Here is a 13,239-nt window from a genome sequence, read left to right on the forward strand (position 1 = left end):
GGAGGCTTCTTATTCTGAGCTCTCCACGAACAGACTGCACCATGGGCTCTGCGGGCCAACACAGGACAGTACGCCGTCAAGAACCTCTGCTGCCCCCTAGACTACTCCGAGCGTTCGTCCACTGCCGCCGCTGGACTGAAGTCCACAGCGCTCCGCTCGCAGTCCAAGGCCTGACTACTCTTTCCGACTCGCCTGCTGGTCAGGCCATGACTCCAGCCCTAGCGGTGGTCAGCCCAAACCTCCTTGCTCCCATCCTGCACTGGACCATCCCAGCTCGAAGCGGCACCAGCAGCGCCACAAACGCCGTTTACCAGGCCTCCCTACCCAAGCGCTAGTGCGAGAGCTGCGCTGATGCGGCCGGTTGCGTGGGGCAGAAAACAAGACGTGCCACGAAATATAAATTCACAGCACAATACAATACACGGTTAGTGTAAGGTAATTCATCTAAGAAAAATACTAAAGAAAATGAAAAAAAACTAACAATACTTCCACCACTAACTGACCACCATTCTCCCTTGTTCAGTTATAAAAAGAGTCCTGGTATTTTCCAGCCATTCATTAATTTACTTTCTACTGTTCACACTTGTGGCCTAAGCCAGAGGTTGTGTTTATCTCTAATACACGGAAAGTGGGTGCAACCTATAGAAAGCTATGTGTTAACGAGCTAATATCCATCGCCTTACCGTGCACGTAGTTGGTGTGGGACTATCTTTCTTAACATTCACTATGTAGCACATCAGTGCATAGATTATCAACATCCCCACGATGTTAATCAGAATTTCAGTGACCTACTTTTCTGTCGAGGTAGTCACGTGACTCAGTGTGCTGTCTGTGACATCCTAGTTGACTTTTTCTGACTGATTGGAGGTGAAGCCTGCAAGAATCCTGTACGACTCAGTCAGAATTTTTTGTGGGGCCTGTCCCATTGAGTTTAAAACGCTTTCTCGGTATCGTGACTTCCGTCACAAGCTTCACGGCCTGATGTTTTCTGCTTTTCTCTAGCTGCACCACTAAGTGGCTTACACCTGTCATTATAAACCGACTATTTTGTGTCCTCATGCCCACACTTCGACACATGACCTGCTACCCAGGGGAAATAAGTATTAATGACTTGCTCTTGTCACTTGTGCTTCTAGGTACTAACCAACCGAAAGACATACAACTTGTAATAGATATAATTATTAGTCTGCAAACGCCAGAAATGCTGGTGTAATGTTGTTCGATACACTGTTCCCAGTAACTAATAGAAGTATCTGCTTGTATGCTCATTACACTATGTATATGGTAATTACATAGTTCACAGGGTTGAGTGTAGTGATGCGACAACTGTCTGATCAGTCATTTATTTTTTCGTTCAGTCGTTTTTGTTTAGTCGAACGCAACAACTGTATGCAACTAGCCTGTATGACCATGTCAGCTATGTGAATGTTTTCCGAGTTTGAGTGGTTTCCCGTAATGTGAGACAACCGACTGACACAAGACTGTGACAGCTACGGCTATTCTGTATTCAGTCTCCAGGTTTGAGCAATTACTTTCAGACACTTTTGTTACCTTCTTGCTTATATGCGAACCTTGTCTAGGGTGACAATCTTTTGAAACGAATAACGTACCTTATGTGAAGGAAAGGTCCATCAAATGTGTGTCTCTAAAAATGAAGAATTTTCGAAATATTTACTCAAATTTCTTCATTTGCAAACTAATTTTAAGTGACAGAAATAGAGTCGAATGCTAATGAGGAAATAAGAAGATATGAGGAGGATGAAGTACCAAAAGACTGGGAGAATAGAATGCCAGTGAAATGCAGTGAACTGACAGGACTGACAGATAGTGAAAAAGCTCAATTAGGACAGGTTTTAAAAAGCAACAAACAGGTTTTTAAGTGACCACCCTGGTGCAATAGAAGTTTATGAAAGTAAATTGAAAAATAAACCCCACTGCTTTTCTTTAAACGAATATATATAATACTCTTGATTGGCGAAAATCAGTCTAAAAGAAAATCAATAGAATAATTAGTTGGGACATAGCTAGTAGGTTAGACAGTTCATACTGCAATGCTCTGTACTGGTGAAGAAATCAAATGTTAATACTCAGTTAGTGTTGGATGCTCGCACTCTCAGTGAAGTAATTGAAGTAAAGTGAGCAAGACGTCTTCCAAAGAAGGAAGTGCTAGTTAGATATCTTAATTTTTATTAACTATGTACTATATATTTGACTACTGGCTATTGGCACTTTCCATTTGCTGTGGAATCTGGAAAATACACAGCTTTAACGTTTGAAGGCAGACGTTACCAACTGCAGGTTCTACGTTTTAGCTTGAATATATCAGTTGCAGGGGTCATATGCAAACTCTGTCTTGCTTTATGACGTGAGTCACTGGAGGAAGTGTGTGTTTATATAGACGATGGATTAGTGGTATCACAATGTTGCGACGATCATCTAACATTGTTGAATAATCTGTTGGAAAGGGTGTGACTACAAAATATTCTAAGGCACGTTTTGGGGTGTAGTGAAATAAAATCTCTGGGACCTATTATTAGACAAAATGTTATTTGACCTGATACAAGTCAAGTATGTAGAAGCTATTATCAATTGTCCAATTACCAGAAACAAACGACAACCAAAGACATTTCTAGGATTAAAAGAATTCAATTCCAAAAAGGAAGTAAGCAAATATGACCTACAAGATATTAAGAAATATGTGGTAGGGTAAGCCACGTTCAGTCATAAAGTAAGAAGTCAGAAAGAACAGTAAACTAAGGAAAAGGAAAGCCTAATCGAGTTGTTTCTGATGAACAAGTATCACCCTACTGGAGACACAGGCTGAACCTGGAACTACAGTGAACAAATGTATTAGTCCTAAAGAAGATCCTTTTATCCTAAATGGATTTGATAATAACTGATTTACAGAAGCTTGGTATATTTCTAAAGGTAGTAATAGAAAGACAAAAGGTAATAAGTTAGTAAGCAAAAAAAAAAATGTAAGGGGAAGAAGTGGTTGGTGAAAGACATATTAAATTTTTGAAACTGTAAGCCAGGTTTCAAAAAGTAAAATACAGAGAGGGAAGAAAACAAAGTTTAAGTTAGAAGCAAAGAGGCCTCGAGCTTGCCAGAAGGAATAACTTGACTTGGTGTTCGGTATGTAAATCTAACAAGTATTGCTACATATATTTATCGAAGTCACATGCACATATTAACTGAATCGAGTGTTCATAGTATTTATGTAGGTGCTGATTTTTCATGTTTATGAAGAGCTCAGTCATTAGTATAATTGTGTTTATTCTGTCATTTCATATGTGAAGATATGATTTGACAGAGTTTTGCTGAAAAAGTTGGGTCTAAGTTGGTAAAATCTGCATGGCCTATGGAGGCACCTATAAGCTATTCAGTGCAGAGTTGAATACTGAAAGTTTTGGGCCAGAAGGTAAATGTTTCTTCAGAAGGTTATGAATTATCTGCTAGAGATGGTGATAAAATATTTAAGGCCATCCATTGCCTGAATCTACCCTACTGGGGGGAGAAACTACAGGAAACTGGACATACGAACCCTATAATTTAAAGTACCTGTAAGCAGAGGAGGTGGAGAGGAAATTAAGTGTAGTAGGCAATGTATATGTGGATATTAGTAAGGAACTACAATAATGGGAAAGATGGATTTAGGACCTTACAAATTCTAAGGAAACAGGGTGTGCGCTCTGGACTTTCATTAACATAACGTTGTGTACTTCTTTAAGAGCTGATGTTTTTTAGTTTGATTGAGGATGTATTACACTGAATTAAAAGAGGTGAAAAAGTCAGCATGTCTGAAAAGGAACGTTTACAGACGGTCTGTAGTGATAGGTTTTGACTTGTGATAGTGAGATCTCGAGATTCAGCTGATAACCGTTCCAGAACTGACTATTGCTCTTCGAGCAGTGGCTAGATATATGTTGAGAATTTGTGGGAGAGATGGGAAAGGAGTCACATTGGTCAAGACAAAGACCCGAACGGGATGTGCAATAATGAAAAGTATCGCTGCGAGAAAAGGAAAGGAAGATTAGGGTGTAACGTCACGTCGTCAAAAAATGGTTCAAATGGCTCTGAGCACTATGCGACTTAACTTCTGAGGTCATCAGTCGCCTAGAACTTAGAACTAATTAAACCTAACTAACCTAAGGACATCTCACACATCCATGCCCGAGGCAGGATTCGAACCTGCGACCGTAGCGGTCACGCGGTTCCAGACTGAAGCGCCTTTAACCGCACGGCCACACCGGCCGGCGTCACGTCGTCGACGACATCATTAGAGACGAAGCACAGATTCGGATCGAAGGTGGAAACTGCGGGACATGGGCTGCATCATTTTCAAAGCAACCATCCTGACATATGCATTGAGTAATTAAGGGAAACCAAGGACAACCTAAATGTTGATGACGGGCCAAACGGGCTTTCAGCTGCCGTCCTCCCAAAAGTGAGTTCAGTGTGTTCTACTTTGGAGATCTGTAATCATGCAGCCCTGCAAATGATGTGGTTGCACTATAATCTTCGCTGTTGGATTCAAAAAGATAAGGAAAGACAGAGTGGACTACCCAGTGGAAGGTGAGCAGATGACAATAGATAACTTGCAGCGTCAATGTGGATACGTAAAGCTGAAGACTGCAATGCACGGAAGAGTTCACATAGGCCTTTCGACAATGGATGTAAAATAGCTGATGATAATAAATAAATATGTTTCCTCACTCCATTTCCGGTCTGGTTTAGCAGCAGTAACCCAGTTATAAGATATAAAGGCAGTCTCTCCTGTAGGCATTCATTTTAAAACTGACGCATTACAGACAAATAGGTTATCTTCAAAATTTCTTATGCAGCGTGAACCGCACTAGTCAAAAAGTAAACACTGAATGGAGCGTAACCGCAACCATCAGATACAAAAGCAGAAGCCGGATCATGCAGAAAACCGGTGTGTGGCTATGCTTGCGGTGAACAGGGATATCGCACAGTGGTAAACAATATTTACAATGTTGATCATTGTACGATATGCCTGTTCACCGCACCCATAGCCACACACCGGTTTTCTGCATGACCCGGCTTCCGCTTTTGTATCTGACGGTTGCGGTTACGCTCCATTCAGTGTTTACTTCTTGACTAGTGCGGTTTTCGCTGTCTAAGAAATTCTGAAGATGTGCCACTAGCGCGAAACTTGTCAATTTTAAAATAAATACTTCTTATTTGGCACTTTTTATTTGGTAGTAATGAAGATGAGGTGGTTACAAATAACTACAATCTCGGCATTAAATTACCATGACGACCTTAGAGAGATCAGCAATCACTGGTTGTAACAAAATTTTTATTGTCAGTCTCGACTGCATTAAGGTTTTAAAATGGCCGATTTCTGTTCATCATGAACCATCCTCAGATCTGCAATCGTCAAACGTCATAAGTAACGGAACGAATCTTACTGTATTGCTTAAAAGGTAATCCGAATTTCCCAGCGAAAATTTGTATCCTACGTCATAAGAGAAAATACTGGTCAACAGGTGGCGTCTGATATAGTTGTCACATTTGAATAAAATAGGTATATCTACAACGACTTAATAACAACTTTTGTTTGTTTTGTGAGAATCCAGGAGATTCTTAATTAAAATTTGTGGTTTGTCGAGGTTAAAAAGGCTTAATAAAAAACAAAAACAAATTATTTAAAAACGGACGCTGTCCATAATCAAGGCGTCGCCGCAGACTTGTCTTCGTCTAAGAATATTCAAGATCAGTATTTTCACTACCCAGAGTTATTAATTCAGTGTGGGCGTCGACGCTTTATTGAAATGTGAAAAAGTACCAGACGCATCCTGTTGCTTGTAACTTCGTGGACAATGTTAAAAACGTGAATTTATAGACCCAGTATTTTATCCTATGACATGAGAGATAAATTCATCCTGATAGTTGGACTGGCTACTTTCGTAACAGATACAACAAGGTACGTTCTGGTAAATATGGTGATTAACGATGATATGGTAAGTTGACACTACGTATTTCGTTTTCTTTCATTTTTTATTTTATTGTTATTTACAGATCTGAAGATGGTTCATGTAGAACCGAAAGAAGTCATTTTAAAAAATTGATGCAATCAAGACGTGTAGTAAAAAATTTAACCGCAAACTCATCTTCTCTTCTATTTACATGGGTGCTACCATAATGAATCATTCAGAGCTTTGTGAGGGCAGTTATGAATAATATTCACTAATTTCTGACTCCCTGCAGCGATGCTACGTGGTGGTCTGGTGCAGACTCGGGGAAGGGCCGTTTTTGCCCGCAGGTTGCGTTATTACAGGGATCGGGCGTTCCGCATGACATCGGGCCACCAGTCTATCTTTTTTTTTTTTTTTTCTTTGGCCGACACTGTTGTGCTGCCGCATTGTGGAGCATAATCCGAGGGCAAACTGACGAGGAGGCGTTTCTTGCGTGACGCCTGCGTTTTGTATATTCCGATCCGTTCCGCGAGGATAGCAGCGTGGCTCGGCGTGGAGCAGTGAAATACGGCCTCACCGAGTCGCGGGTGAGCTACAGGTGTTTTCTGGGCGCGGACACCGGCGAGGGGCTGTGGGAACCCAGGCGTGGGTGGCGCAATAACAAAGGCACGGCCCCGCAATGGGCCGAGACCAATGCCGCGCGTCATAGCCGCGCCGGCGGTCACAAGTGGCTGAGCATCGGTTCCGGGGTATCACTCACACTTCATCACCGCCGTCTCCGCCGCGCCGCTGCTACACCCTTCCTCCTCAGCTGCGCGATCTTGTGGTGCTGGAGGTGGAACCTGCGGGAAAGGTGTCCGGATGCTCGGCGGACAAGTATTGTGGCACATTGATGTGTATGATGTTGTCTTTCCGAGAAAGCCTCGATAGTGTATGTGAGCTGTTTAGAGCAAATACGTCATTAGAATAATGAGGGCTATTCGGGAAGTAATGTTCAATCGGTCCTGAAGCGGAAACCACGCCATCCAGTTCCCTACACAGCCGCCTCTCCGACTTAGACATTTGTCAACTTCCCAATAGCCTCGTCGTAGAAGACAGCCAACCTTGCTTTCCGCCACTTCTCTGCGCTAATGTGTGACACACACAGTGGTTACGGTTACTACAAGCCACACCACAAGTTGGGAAACGGGGCCAAATTTCTAGTAGTTTACTGTCGAGTTGAGATTTTCACAAATGTTTTATTTGTATCTTACATAAACTAGCAGTACGGCAATAAACAGACTTTTAAACACGCCGCTAACGGCAATTAAGTAATTTATAGCAATACAACAATTTACAGTTAAAAAAAAAAAAAAACACAGAAGCTAGCAGCACGGCAATAAATAACCTTTTAAAACACGCCGCTAACGCCAATCAAAGTAATTTATAGCAATACAACAATTTAAAAAATTTAAAGAACATTAGTAAACAGGCTACTAAAGTAAATACAGAACTTTGTTAATAAGGTACGGTGAGGTAGTGAAGCTACCAACACCGCCATTAAAAGAATTAAACAGGTCTCAGCAAACACACGATTAATGGCAATAAAAGGAATTTAGAAACTTGGAGGAATTTAAAAAAAAATTAACCAAAAGTGTCCTGCAATATCATTAGAACATAACAGATATGACAGACCCGTGTAAGGCGGCCACAAATCACGCACTCAGGGATGCTCAGGCTAGACAGAATACTGGCCAATCTAAATACGCCCGTAAACACAATTGCCACTCTCAGGCTGGTCACTGCACCGACTTTTAGCCAGCGAGAACTTGTTATAAGATGGCTTAACCTGCTGGCAGAATTAGAGCTAACCTCGTGCAAGGGGTTGAGGTTGGGTTGTTTGGGGAAGGAGACCAGACAGCGTGGTCATCGGTCTCATCGGATTAGGGAAGGATGGGGAAGGAAGTCGGCCGTGCCCTTTCAGGGAAACCATCCCGGCATTTGCCTGGAGTGATTTAGGGAAATCACGGAAAACCTAAATCAGGATGGCCAGACGTAGGATTGAACCGTCGTCCTCCCGAATGCGAGTCCAGTGTCTAACCAATGCGCCACCTCGCTCGGTTTCGTGCAAGGAAACATTACACCACACAGTTCTGAATGAGCGACCACACGATCAACCAACAAAAGCCTGAATTTACTCATAACCCACGACAGAATAGCGAAACAAGTAAACTGCCAAAACTACACCTCGCATCGGACAGTAACGAGAGGAGGAGGAAAGATCACTGTCTTCATTTACACCGGTGCCAGGGACAGGAAACCCGGTCGCCGGAGGCCACAAGGCAGAAGAGACGCTGGTTACACAAAATTATTACTTAATGATTAAACCTTCCACGGACTTAACTTGCAATTATGCTCGAACAGGCAGTATACGACCTCCGATGTCAAGGGTCCACACATCCGACCGCGCACGCGTCGCCAGCGTACCCAACACGCCACTGTCACGCGACAACACGCTCTGTCACCGGAGTTCACGTCTTCTCTGCAACGTTGACGGATAGTGACCGCTCCTTCATGTTAGGTGTCTCCTTTTAAACTCCAGTGTTGAAACGGAGGATTTAAAGAAGCTTGTTAACGTCCCACCAAGGTGAAATGAACAGTAACTACTCGTGGAGCGATTCTGTGTACAACCAACACGCGGGGAGCTCTTCCGTCAACTCGACCCGCTCGCTACACACAACCGACATACATCACGTGGCGACTCGGTACAATCGACCACGCCTGCTTCGCGCTGGAGAGCCACACAGCCCTCCCGTGTCCACCACACTCTCTGCGCGCAAGCCCCTACTTCCGCACCACCATACGAGGTTACAACCGGTCAAAGATATCACTTCCTCCATAGCAGTTACTCGGAAGCAAAAACGCAGATATCGATAGCAGAGGGAAAAGACAACCAAGCAGCCACTTAATGGCAGACAACATATCAAACAATCATGTCAGGGGAAGAAAAGGAAAACCAATGCAACCTAAACACAAGGTGTAGCACGAGTCGATACACGCCTCAATGTGCTGTTCGTTATCTGTGCCAAAATATTGCCATGATAGCCTGCGGTTGACGTGAGCAGAGATGAACATCAGAGGAAGCAAAGTCCGGTGATCGAGCACTTCCCACCGAAAACGCTGTAGGGGCATCCTCGTTACCCCTGCAGTGTACAGCCGAGAAGTGTCATGAAGAAGGAAATGCATGACAGTTACGTTGTGTAGATTTGTATGAAATCACATGAAATCTCTCGGCAGGCACCCAAACGTGGCGTGATACACTACTGTCCTGGGATTGTTTGCGTGCTCACTACGAGCTCAGAATTGAAAAGATCGACGTGACGTGGCCGACAGGCATATTAGAGACAGCACCCAACACATCTGAGCATAGCGTCGTCGGATTTTCGCTGTGGTTTCCATTTCGCGATCTGTCGGACCTTATTTTTCGAACAGCCCCCGTAGTATTGGCCTAGAGAGCCTGGTAGGTGGTGTGTTATTCGCAGAAAGAAACGGAACACACACTGTGGGTTCAATAATAGTCAATAGTAGGTAAAACAGGTATAGATGGCCATACGGGGGAGAAGGCCAACGGCTGTGGATCTCCAACGACCCGTTCTACAGCGCAGCTGGTCAGTTGATAATGAGTCTTTGTCACCATGACATGTTGGTGCTTTCCTTGGTCGTTACTTTAGCAAAAATTAAGTATGTTTCATAATATTAGTTTTTAAGACATCTTCATATTTTATATCATGTCAGTTCTTTTTCCATTTTTCTGTAAGTTACAATGTAAGTGGTTATGGAAACTTACGTTTCAAGTTTGCATACCGTCATGTTATTTCTCATTGCTTTCTCGTACCATTCGTGATGTCGCGCCATGGCCTTTTCTCCCTGCCGACTGAGAGAGGTGGCCAACCCTCTTTGAGATAGTCCAGAGAGATGACCATACCATCTTTTGGATAACTAGCCGGTAAAACTTTATTTTTTAGTTTCTTTTACTTTTGCCAGCTAAGTACTTTCAGCTGCAAAGATTAGTTCTACTAAAGGCAGATAGAGAGAATAAGACCTTCAAATTGCTAATAATAAAGTGAAAATTGATAGTTATTCAGTCAGAAAGCGTTCTATAGAGTGTAATATTCCAATTCCGCTTGAGCTTAGTCAATGAGGAACGGCTTGCGCGATTTCCTACAATTTTCTCCACAAAACTTACCTGTAAGAAGCAGTTGAGTAAAAACTTGTTAAGATTATTGGACACTCCTTCGGTACGAGTTCTTCTTTATTTTTGTTCTGCCAGTTGGTCACGTATTTATTGCGTGTCTGGCCAACTAATCCTCATGCACGGGTGATATGGCCAAGTGTTATGTAATTTTTAAAATCATAGTTAGTTTGAAATTTAGCGCGCCCGGTTAGCCGTGCGGTCCTTCCGGATTGGGATGGAGCGCCTGGTCCTCGGCACGAATCCGCCTGGCGGATTTGTGTCGAGGTCCAGTGAGCCGGCCAGTCTGTGGATGGCTTTTAGGCGGTTTTCCATCTGCCTCGACGAATGGGGGCTGGTTCCCCTTATTCCGCCTCAACTACACTATGTCGGCGATTGCTGCGCAAACAAGTTCTCCACGTACGCGTACCCCACCATTACTCCACCACGCAAACATAGGGGTTACACTCGTCTCGTGTGAGACGTTTCCTGGGGGGTCCACCGGGGACCGAACCGCACAATAACCCGGAAAAAGTGGTTCAGTGTGGGGAGGCGCAGGGGTGAAGTGGACTGCGGTAGTCGTCGTGGGGTTGTGGACCACTGCGGCTGCGGAGGGGACGGAGCCTCTCCGTCGTTTCTAGGGCCCCGGTTAACATACAATATACAGTACAATATACAATAGTTTGAAATTTTATCTAATATTATAAACGAAAAATAAAGTAAAATATGTAAATTTTCCAGTGTGTTTTATATAGTAGGGTTTGCAAAGGACAACTAAATTAATTATGGCCCTCTATTCCTGTTTTGCGCTATAATGCATACTACAGCTGTTCTGCCTGCTGACAACAGGCAACGCTTGTGCCCCTTTGTTTGTCTAACATGCGTCGTATTTCCTTTGTGGGAACCAAGACATGCACAGTCGTGATAAAATATCCAAATGGTTCAAATGGCTCTGAGCACTATGGGACTTAACATCTTAGGTCATCAGCCCCCTAGAACTACTTAAACCTAACTAACCTAAGGACATCACACACATCCATGTCCGAGGCAGGATTCGAACCTGAGACCGTAGCAGTCCCGCAATTCCGGACTGCAGCGCCTAGAACCGCACGGCCACCGCGGCCGGCGATAAAATATCCACGACCATTCTTAGATTATTGCGGACATCAGTCTTCACGGAGAAAGTTAAAGCTGTTTGGATGCGTTTTTAATATTAGACCTGCGCTATCGTATTACTTTGCTATGAAATGATGTTACTTACTATATCTGAGTGTTACAAGTTTGCTATCCATGAAACAAGACAGCAAATTTATAATCGTGGGGGAATTCGACAAAGCTCTCTCTAGCCAACAAACACAGTCATATTCAAACAGAACGAGCGATTGCAACACTCGTTGAGTTCACTGAAATAAGTAGTAGTATCCAACCTAACGTGCCAGACACTTGTTCTCATACACAGGCGTTGCCGACCGCAGCGCTGTATTTTGCCTAGTTACGTATCTCTGTATTTGAATACGGCCGGCCGCGGTTTGGTCTCGCGGTTCTAGGCGCTCAGTCCGGAACCGCGCGACTGCTACGGTCGCAAGTTCGAATCCTGCCTCGGGCATGGATGTGTGTGATGTCCTTAGGTTAGTTAGGTTTAAGTAGTTCTGAGTTCTAGGGGACTGATGACCACAAATGTTAAGTACCATAGTGCTCAGAGCCATTTGAACCATTTTTTGTATTTGAATACGCTTGCCTATACCAGTTTCTTTGGCGCTTCAGTGTAGTATCGGACGAACGAGTCGTTAAAGTTCAGTAGAGCTTGCAGTGGTGTTAAAGTTGAACACCGTACCTCAAGTGAACAGTTTGTTACTTAGGGCATCAAGCGATGTTGTGCAAGTACATGACAGTCGTTAATTATCCAGTAGTCATGTCGCAAAGAACTGTGCCACAAGTAAACTTTTAATCATTTATGAAATAAAGTAAACTAATATTTCATCTCTTCTACATTTATGAGCCTTGTCCCAGAGCAATCACAGAACCCACAGCTGTGGCCGGACGAAAGTAGTTTCACCTGGTCACAAAAGTAATAAAAAAGGTAACTAAAGTCGCGTAAGTAAGTAACGAGATGGTCAGAGTATGGGTCGGAGTAATGCCTATTGTGAAACTTTCACTTCTCCAAAATCAGCAAAGTACGCGCCCACCAGAACCAGACAACAGCTGGGAGACAAGTCACACGGCAGTTTTCCATCCTCAACTCTCTGATTCCAAAAAACTACATGGAAGGGATGACCTAATGCTGTTGCCAATGCGTTACACGACAAAATTAGTTATTTCATGAAAAACGGGTGGATCGCGGCAGAAAGTTCCCGCTCCGGGCGTACATTATGCACATTATGCACATTAGAAAACATGAGGTTGGCACTGTCCTAGAGCTGTGTCTGCTCTATTAGTCGGCCCCCTCACACTAAGCACTGTGGCGGGACGACTCAATTTCATTGCATAGCGACAATTTTAGAGTGCAAGCAACCATCTTTTCACGCTGGCCGGGCGGCGCCGTGGCATCACAACATTTGATGCACGTGCAAAAATGTGATACTCAATAAAAATAACCACGAAATAGTGTCAGAAAATGAGACAATATCGTTTAGCGACGTATGACAGGAATGCCACGATAGAACACGGCGTACAGAATCGGCAGAATATTTCGGCTGTTGTGCAGGTTCCTCTTGCTGCTTTGAATCTTCCCGGCAACCGCCTTTCTAACGTGTATATTGCTCCAGCAGGCTGGAAGAGACATAAACACGTGATAATTGGCAGTCACGGATATAGTGGTTGGGTAGGGGGGGGGGGAGGGGAAGGGCGAGGGAAGGGGTGGCATGTGCGAGTGTCGTGAAGCAGCAATTTTTTTTAATTAGAAGCGTTTGTATTTTTTACAAACACGAGTTTTGCTTCACAGATAAGTTTCAGATAGTAAACTTGCATGAAAATGAGGAGTCTCGAAAATTGGAAGTAACGTTAACACGTTGTAATGGTTCAAATGGCTGTGAGCACTATGGGACTTAACATGTGAAGTCATCAGTCCCCTAGAACGTAGAACTACTT

This window comes from Schistocerca americana, chromosome 5, assembly GCF_021461395.2.
Source record: "Schistocerca americana isolate TAMUIC-IGC-003095 chromosome 5, iqSchAmer2.1, whole genome shotgun sequence".
Taxonomy (NCBI): Eukaryota; Metazoa; Arthropoda; class Insecta; order Orthoptera; family Acrididae; genus Schistocerca; species Schistocerca americana.